We start from the raw sequence: 10,000 nt of genomic DNA, 5'->3' as shown, positions 1-10,000 counted from the left end.
ATAGGAGACAGACTAGAGACAGACAGACTAGTAGTGGTTAGATATAGGGCACTAGAGACAGACTAGTAGTGGTTAGATATAGGGCACTAGAGACAGACTAGTAGTGGTTAGATATAGGGCACTAGAGACAGACTAGTAGTGGTTAGATATAGGGCACTAGAGACAGACTAGTAGTGGTTAGATATAGGGCACTAGAGACAGACTAGTAGTGGTTAGATATAGGGCACTAGAGACAGACTAGTAGTGGTTAGATATAGGGCACTAGAGACAGACTAGTAGTGGTTAGATATAGGGACTAGAGACTAGAGTGGTTAGATATAGGGCACTAGATAGTGGTTAGATATAGGGCACTAGAGACAGACTAGTAGTGGTTAGATATAGATAGATAGACTAGTAGTGGTTAGATATAGGGGACTAGACAGACTAGACTGGTTAGATATAGGGCACTAGAGACAGACTAGTAGTGGTTAGATATAGGGCACTAGAGACAGACTAGTAGTGGTTAGATATAGGGGACTAGAGACAGACTAGTAGTGGTTAGATATAGGGGACTAGAGACAGACTAGTAGTGGTTAGATATAGGGCACTAGAGACAGACTAGTAGTGGTTAGATATAGGGGACTAGAGACAGACTAGTAGTGGTTAGATATAGGGGACTAGAGACAGACTAGTAGTGGTTAGATATAGGGCACTAGAGACAGACTAGTAGTGGTTAGATATAGGGTACTAGAGAGAGACTAGTAGTGGTTAGATATAGGGCACTAGAGACAGACTAGTAGTGGTTAGATATAGGGTACTAGAGACAGACTAGTAGTGGTTAGATATAGGGCACTAGAGACAGACTAGTAGTGGTTAAGATATACTAGAGACAGACTAGTAGTGGTTAGATATAGGGCACTAAAGAGACTAGTAGTGGTTAGATATAGGGCACTAGAGGCTACTAGTGGTTAGATAGACTAGAGATAGACTAGTAGTGGTTAGATATAGGGTACTAGAGATAGACTAGTAGTGGTTAGATATAGGGTACTAGAGAGAGACTAGTAGTGGTTAGATATAGGGCACTAGAGAGACTAGTAGTGGTTAGATATAGGGCACTAGAGACAGACGAGTAGTGGTTAGATATAGGGTACTAGAGATAGACTAGTAGTGGTTAGATATAGGGTACTAGAGAGAGACTAGTAGTGGTTAGATATAGGGCACTAGAGAGACTAGTAGTGGTTAGATATAGGGCACTAGATATAGATAGTAGATAGATCCTTGATATAAAGGAGTTAGTGTGGTGGCGTTATTACAGCCTGCCCTCTGCTGGCCGTTTTGGGGAAGTACAGCATCATCCAAAGGCAAATGTGTGTAAAAAAAATAAGAATTTACTTACAGTAGTGAGTTCATACATTATCCTACTTTTCCCCGTACTGGTCCCCCATGGGAATCGAACCCACAACCCTGGCGTTGCAAGTACCATGCTGTTAATTTGTCTTGATATCCGTTTGATCTGAAATGCAGACACGTGATGGTAAAGATTCCAGGGATCCTCACAGTATCAGCTTGTCCAGGTTGCCGTTCCAGTCTGAGTGATAATGTCTGTGTTGTCTCTCCTCTGTCCTGTAGAGGTCAGATGGTGTTCTGAACGAGACATGGGTAGCTACTGTAGCTGTCCTGACAAAGACTTCCCTGATAAGCATCAGAGCAAATTCAAGGTGGGTCCCCTTCTCTTTTCCCGCCCTCCCTCCCTCCCCCCCCCCCCCTCCCCCTCCCCCTCCCTCCCTCTACCACCTCCCTCCCTCTTCTCCGTCCCTCTGTTAAAGTACAAAAGGGAAAATAAATAAGCATAAATATGGGTTGTATTTACAATGTTGTTTGTTCTTCACTGGTTGCCCTTTTCTTGTGGCAACAGGTCACAAATCTTGCTGCTGTGATGTCACACTGTGGTATTTCACCCAGTAGATATGGGAGTTTATCAAAATTGTGTTTGTTTTCAAATTCTTTGTGGATCTGTGTAATCTGAGGGAAATATGTGCCTCTAATATGGTCATACATTTGGCAGGAGGTTAGGAAGTGCAGCTCAGTTTCCACATAATTTTGTGGGCAGTGAGCACATAGCTGGCCTCCTCTGTCTGTCTGTCTGTCTGTCTGTCTGTCTGTCTGTCTGTCTGTCTGTCTGTCTGTCTGTCTGTCTGTCTGTCTCTCTCTCCCCCCTGTCTCTCTCCCTCCCTCCCTCCCTCCTCTCTCTCCCCCCTCTCTGTCTCTCCCTCCCCCTCTCTCTCCCCCTCTCTCTCCCTCCCTGCCCCCTCTGTCTCTCTCTCCCCCTCGCTGTCTCTCCCTCCCTCCACCCTCTGTCTCTCCCTCTCTCTCCATCTCTGTCTCTCTCTCTCTCTCTCTCTCTCTCTCTCTCTCTCTCTCTCTCCCCCTGTCTCTCTCCCTCCTCTCTGTCTCTCCCTCCCCCTCTCTGTCTCTCCCTCCACCCTCTCTGTCTCTCCCTCCCCCTCTCTGTCCCCCTCCCTCCCTCTCTGTCCCCCCCTCTCTGCCCCCCCTCTCTGTCTTTCTCCCCCTCTCCCCTCTCTGTCCCCCTCCCTCCCTCTCTGTCTCTCTGTCCCCCCCTCTCTGTCTTTCTCCCCCCCTCCCCCTCTCTGCCCCCCCTCCCCTCCCTCTCTGTCTCTCTGTCCCCCCCTCTCTGCCCCCTCTCTGTCTTTCTCTCCCCCCTCTCCCCACCCCCTCTCCCCTCTCTGTCCCCCCTCTCTGTCTCCCCCCTCTCCCCTCTCTGTCCCTCCCTCCTCCTCCCCGTGGTAAAGGATCATTTCTACCTCAGGGTATATAGTGGTAGTGTTCTAACCAGGGCTTCTACAAGGACAGACAGACTGTCTGCAGTATAGTATGTGTACAGACAGGTACTGTACTGTGTTAGTCAGACCAGACTGTCTGCAGTATAGTATGTGTACAGACAGGTTCTGTACTGTGTTAGTTAGACCAGACTGTCTGCAGTATAGTATGTGTACAGACAGGTACTGTACTGTGTTAGTCAGACCAGACTGTCTGCAGTATAGTATGTGTACAGACCGGTACTGTACTGTGTTAGTCAGACCAGACTGTCTGCAGTATAGTATGTGTACAGACAGGTACTGTACTGTGTTAGTCAGACCAGACACGGCTTGGCTTTAATGGCCAGCTAGGTTGGATCATGTGATACCAGTAATATAGCTACGGATGACTGGTCTGGCTGTTTCTGACATGTCAAATCATTAACCAGTCAGCCTGACTCTGGCCCTCTGCCTGCGACATATCTGCTTTTGTCTACTGTGCTGTAGACCTGATGCTACGGCTAACACTGTGCTGTAGACCTGATGCTAGTGCTACTGCTAACCCTGTGCTGTAGGCCTGATGCTACGGCTAACACTGTGCTGTAGACCTGATGCTAGTGCTACTGCTAACCCTGTGCTGTAGACCTGATGCTAGTGCTACTGCTAACACTGTGCTGTAGACCTGAGGCTAGTGCTACTGCTAACACTGTGCTGTAGACCTGATGCTAGTGCTACTGCTAACACTGTGCTGTAGACCTGATGCTAGTGCTACTGCTAACACTGTGCTGTAGACCTGATGCTAGTGCTACTGCTAACACTGTGCTGTAGACCTGATGCTAGTGCTACTGCTAACACTGTGCTGTAGACCTGATGCTAGTGCTACTGCTAACACTGTGCTGTAGACCTGATGCTAGTGCTACTGCTAACACTGTGCTGTAGACCTGATGCTAGTGCTACTGCTAACACTGTGCTGTAGACCTGATGCTAGTACTACTGCTAACACTGTGCTGTAGACCTGATGCTAGTGCTACTGCTAACACTCTGCAGTAGACCTGATGCTAGTGCTACTGCTAACACTGTTCTGTAGACCTGATGCTAGTGCTACTTCTAACACTGTGCTGTAGACCTGATGCTAGTTCTACTGCTAACACTCTGCTGTAGACCTGATGCTAGTGCTACTGCTAACACTGTGCTGTAGACCTGATGCTAGTGCTACTTCTAACACTGTGCTGTAGACCTGATGCTAGTGCTACTGCTAACACTGTGCTGTAGACCTGATGCTAGTGCTACTGCTAACACTGTGCTGTAGACCTGATGCTAGTGCTACTGCTAACACTGTGCTGTAGACCTGATGCTAGTGCTACTTCTAACACTGTGCTGTAGACCTGATGCTAGTGCTACTTCTAACACTGTGCTGTAGACCTGATGCTAGTGCTACTTCTAACACTGTGCTGTAGACCTGATGCTAGTGCTACTGCTAACACTGTGCTGTAGACCTGATGCTAGTGCTACTGCTAACACTGTGCTGTAGACCTGATGCTAGTGCTACTGCTAACACTCTGCAGTAGACCTGATGCTAGTGCTACTGCTAACACTGTGCTGTAGACCTGATGCTAGTGCTACTGCTAACACTCTGCAGTAGACCTGATGCTAGTGCTACTGCTAACACTGTGCTGTAGACCTGATGCTAGTGCTACTTCTAACACTGTGCTGTAGACCTGATGCTAGTGCTACTTCTAACACTGTGCTGTAGACCTGATGCTAGTGCTACTGCTAACACTGTGCTGTAGACCTGATGCTAGTGCTACGGCTAACACTGTGCTGTAGACCTGATGCTAGTGCTACTGCTAACACTGTGCTGTAGACCTGATGCTAGTGCTACTGCTAACACTGTGCTGTAGACCTGATGCTAGTGCTACTGCTAACACTGTGCTGTAGACCTGATGCTAGTGCTACTGCTAACACTGTGCTGTAGACCTGATGCTAGTGCTACTGCTAACACTGTGCTGTAGACCTGATGCTAGTGCTACTGCTAACACTGTGCTGTAGACCTGATGCTAGTGCTACTGCTAACACTGTGCTGTAGACCTGATGCTAGTGCTACTGCTAACACTGTGCTGTAGACCTGATGCTAGTGCTACTGCTAACACTGTGCTGTAGACCTGATGCTAGTGCTACTGCTAACACTGTGCTGTAGACCTGATGCTAGTGCTACTGCTAACACTGTGCTGTAGACCTGATGCTAGTGCTACTGCTAACACTGTGCTGTAGACCTGATGCTAGTGATGCTAGTGCTACTGCTAACACTGTGCTGTAGACCTGATGCTAGTGCTACTGCTAACACTGTTCTGTAGACCTGATGCTAGTGCTACTTCTAACACTGTGCTGTAGACCTGATGCTAGTGCTACTGCTAACACTGTACGGTAGATGGCTGTGTGGAGTGTTCTCCATGGACTCACACTATATAGAGGGTCAACTGTTAGTAGAAGCTACAGTAGTAATTCTGATAAACCATTGAATCGGGTCATTCTGTAACCCCCGTTAGTAAAACATTCATTAGATCACATGGATGGATACTTCAGGGTATTTCTTCACAAAGTATAATATGACTCTGAAGTGTCTTGTCACATCCATCCCAAGGTGTTTATCACAGACTCGTGTCACTGATGGTTTTCTCATCCGTTCTGTGTCTCTCCCCCTTTCTCTCTCTCTATGCCCCCCATCTCTCCATCTTTCTCTCTCTCTATGCCCCCTCTCTCTCCCCCTTTCTCTCTCTCTCTATGCCCCCCTCTCCCCCTTTCTCTCTCTCTATGCCCCCCTCTCTCTCTCTATGCCCCCCACTCTCTCCCCCTTTTTCTCTCTCTATGCCCCCCCTTCTCTCTCTCCCCCTTTCTCTCTCTCTCTATGCCCCCCTTTCTCTCTCTCCCCCTTTCTCTCTCTCTATGCCCCCCCCTCTCCCCCTTTCTCTCTCTCTTTCATCTCTACACCTGTCTCTCCCCCACCTTCTCTCTCTCTCTCTCTCTCTCTCTCTCTCTCTCTCTCTCTCTCTCTCTGTCCCCCTAGGTGATAAATGTGGATGACGATGGTAATGAGTTGGGCTCAGGCTTGATGGAGCTGACAGAGGAGGAGCTTATCCTCCACACCAGGAAACGTGACACCGTCAAGTGGCCTTACCTCTGTCTACGTCGCTACGGTTACGACTCCAACCTCTTCTCCTTCGAGAGCGGGCGACGATGCCAGACTGGACAGGGTACGCACTGACCGTCAAATATTGCCTACTTTCTCTCACATATTATCAATCAATCAAATGTATTTTATAAGGGGACCTCCCGAGTGGCGCAGCGGTCTGTAGGCGTCACTACAGATCCGGGTTCGATCCCGGGCTGTGCCGCAGCCAGCTGCGACTGGGAGACCCATGAGGCAACGCACAATTGACCCAGCGTCGTCCGTTCACTAGCGGTCCCATCGCCCACTAGCGGTCCCATCGTGCTCTAGCGACCCCTGTGGTGGTCCAGGCTCAGTGCACGCTGACACGGTCGCCAGGTGTACGGTGTTTCCTACAACACATTGGTGCGGCTGGCTTCCGTGTTAAGCGAGCAGTGTGTCAAGAAGCAGTGCGGATTGACAGGGTCGTGTTTCTCCACCTTCGCCTCTCCATACGAGGGTTACAGCGATCAGACTGTAACTATCAATTGGATGTCATGTAATTGGGGGTAATAATAAAATAATATAAATGTATTTCATGAGGCCCTTTTCACATCAACAGGTGTCAGAAAGTTATTTACAGATACACAGCCTAAAACCCTGAAGAGGCAGAAGTATCTCTCTTCCTCTTCCTCTCTCCCTCTTCATATTAGACTCTATGAACCCTGGACACCTGAAGGATACACTGTGTTGTCAGTGTTGTTTTATCGAACTACTCCTGAGGTTGTAGTCAGTGAACTGTGCTGTGAGGTTGTAGTCAGTGAACTGTGCTGTGAGGTTGTAGTCAGTGAACTGTGCTGTGAGGTTGTAGTCAGTGAACTGTGCTGTGAGGTTGTAGTCAGTGAACTGTGCTGTGAGGTTGTAGTCAGTGAACTGTGCTGTGAGGTTGTAGTCAGTGAACTGTGCTGTGAGGTTGTAGTCAGTGAACTGTGCTGTGAGGTTGTAGTCAGTGAACTGTGCTGTGAGGTTGTAGTCAGTGAACTGTGCTGTGAGGTTGGAGTCAAAACTGTGCTGTGAGGTTGTAGTCAGTGAACTGTGCTGTGAGGTTGTAGTCAGTGAACTGTGCTGTGAGGTTGTAGTCAGTGAACTGTGCTGTGAGGTTGTAGTCAGTGAACTGTGCTGTGAGGTTGTAGTCAGTGAACTGTGCTGTGAGGTTGTAGTCAGTAGTCAGGGTATATCTGACCCAGTACCTGTAGGAGGTTGCTGAGTCCAGTAATCCTGTAGGGTCCCAGTACCTGTAGGGTGAAGGGGACCCAGTAAATCTGACCCAGTACCTGTAGGGTATAGCTGACCCAGTACCTGTAGGGTATATCTGACCCAGTACCTGTAGGGTGAAGCTGACCCAGTACCTGTAGGGTATATCTGACCCAGTACCTGTAGGGTAACCCAGTACCTGTAGGGTATATCTGACCCAGTACCTGTAGGGTCATCTGACCCAGTACTGTGAGGGTTGTAGTCTGAACCAGTGCTGTAGGGTATAGTCTGACCTGTACCTGTAGGGTTGCTGACCCAGTACCTGTAGGGTAACTGACCCAGTACCTGTAGGGTTGTAGTCAGTGACCCAGTACCTGTGGGTTGTGACCCAGTACCTGTAGGGTATATCTGACCCAGTACCTGTAGGGTATAGCTGACCCAGTACCTGTAGGGTATATCTGACCCAGTACCTGGTATATCTGACCCAGTACCTGTAGGGTATAGCTGACCCAGTACCTGTAGGGTATATCTGACCCAGTACCTGTAGGGTGAAGGGGACCCAGTACCTGTAGGGTATATCTGACCCAGTACCTGTAGGGTATAGCTGACCCAGTACCTGTAGGGTATAGCTGACCCAGTACCTGTAGGGTATATCTGACCCAGTACCTGTAGGGTATAGCTGACCCAGTACCTGTAGGGTATATCTGACCCAGTACCTGTAGGTTGTACCCAGTCCTGTAGGGTATATCTGACCCAGTACCTGTAGGGTATATCTGAACTGTACCTGTAGGGTATATCTGACCCAGTACCTGTAGGGTATATCTGACCCAGTACCTGTAGGGTATATCTGACCCAGTACCTGTAGGGTATAGCTGACCCAGCCTGTAGGGTATATCTGACCCAGTACCTGTAGGGTATAGCTGACCCAGTACCTGTAGGGTATATCTGACCCAGTACCTGTAGGGTATAGCTGACCCAGTACCTGTAGGGTATATCTGACCCAGTACCTGTAGGGTATATCTGACCCAGTACCTGTAGGGTATATCTGACCCAGTACCTGTAGGGTATATCTGACCCAGTACCTGTAGGGTATAGCTGACCCAGTACCTGTAGGGTATATCTGACCCAGTACCTGTAGGGTATATCTGACCCAGTACCTGTAGGGTATATCTGACCCAGTACCTGTAGGGTATATCTGACCCAGTACCTGTAGGGTATAGCTGACCCAGTACCTGTAGGGTATATCTGACCCAGTACCTGTAGGGTATATCTGACCCAGTACCTGTAGGGTATATCTGACCCAGTACCAGTACCCCAGTGTAGGGTATATCTGACCCAGTACCTGTAGGGTATATCTGACCCAGTACCTGTAGGGTATATCTGACCCAGTACCTGTAGGGTATATCTGACCCAGTACCTGTAGGGTATATCTGACCCAGTACCTGTAGGGTATATCTGACCCAGTACCTGTAGGGTATAGCTGACCCAGTACCTGTAGGGTATAGCTGACCCAGTACCTGTAGGGTATATCTGACCCAGTACCTGTAGGGTATATCTGACCCAGTACCTGTAGGGGGTATAGCTGACCCAGTACCTGTAGGGTATAGCTGACCCAGTACCTGTAGGGTATAGCTGACCCAGTACCTGTAGGGTATATCTGACCCAGTACCTGTAGGGTATATCTGACCCAGTACCTGTAGGGTATAGCTGACCCAGTACCTGTAGGGTATATCTGACCCAGTACCTGTAGGGTATATCTGACCCAGTACCTGTAGGGTATATCTGACCCAGTACCTGTAGGGTATATCTGACCCAGTACCTGTAGGGTATATCTGACCCAGTACCTGTAGGGTATATCTGACCCAGTACCTGTAGGGTATATCTGACCCAGTACCTGTAGGGTATATCTGACCCAGTACCTGTAGGGTATATCTGACCCAGTACCTGTAGGGTATATCTGACCCAGTACCTGTAGGGTATATCTGACCCAGTACCTGTAGGGTATATCTGACCCAGTACCTGTAGGGTATATCTGACCCAGTACCTGTAGGGTATATCTGGTACCTGTAGGGTATATCTGACCCAGTACCTGTAGGGTATATCTGACCCAGTACCTGTAGGGTATATCTGACCCAGTACCTGTAGGGTATAGCTGACCCAGTACCTGTAGGGTATATCTGACCCAGTACCTGTAGGGTATATCTGACCCAGTACCTGTAGGGTATATCTGACCCAGTACCTGTAGGGTATATCTGACCCAGTACCTGTAGGGTATATCTGACCCAGTACCTGTAGGGTATAGCTGACCCAGTACCTGTAGGGTATAGCTGACCCAGTACCTGTAGGGTATATCTGACCCAGTACCTGTAGGGTATATCTGACCCAGTACCTGTAGGGTATATCTGACCCAGTACCTGTAGGGTATATCTGACCCAGTACCTGTAGGGTATAGCTGACCCAGTACCTGTAGGGTATAGCCCAGTACCTGTAGGGTACTGACCAGTACCTGTAGGGTATATCTGACCCAGTACCTGTAGGGTATAGCTGACCCAGTACCTGTAGGGTATATCTGACCCAGTACCTGTAGGGTATAGCTGACCCAGTACCTGTAGGGTATAGCTGACCCAGTACCTGTAGGGTATAGCTGACCCAGTACCTGTAGGGTATATCTGACCCAGTACCTGTAGGGTATATCTGACCCAGTACCTGTAGGGTATATCTGACCCAGTACCTGTAGGGTATATCTGACCCAGTACCTGTAGGGTATATCTGACCCAGGGTACCTGTAGGGTATAGCTGACCCAGT

At 48.8% G+C, this 10,000-nt stretch overlaps 1 pseudogene; it reads left to right on the top strand.

Moving 5' to 3' along the window:
• Positions 1 to 1,611: 1,611 nt before the first annotated feature.
• LOC135572840 (fibroblast growth factor receptor substrate 2-like) overlaps positions 1,612 to 10,000 on the top strand; it is a 13,338-nt pseudogene continuing 4,949 nt past the window's right edge.

The sequence above is a fragment of the Oncorhynchus nerka genome, linkage group LG8 (assembly GCF_034236695.1).
Source record: "Oncorhynchus nerka isolate Pitt River linkage group LG8, Oner_Uvic_2.0, whole genome shotgun sequence".
NCBI lineage: Eukaryota > Metazoa > Chordata > Actinopteri > Salmoniformes > Salmonidae > Oncorhynchus > Oncorhynchus nerka.
Note: the sequence above shows the minus strand (reverse complement) of the source record. Positions and strands in the feature narration are given on the sequence as shown.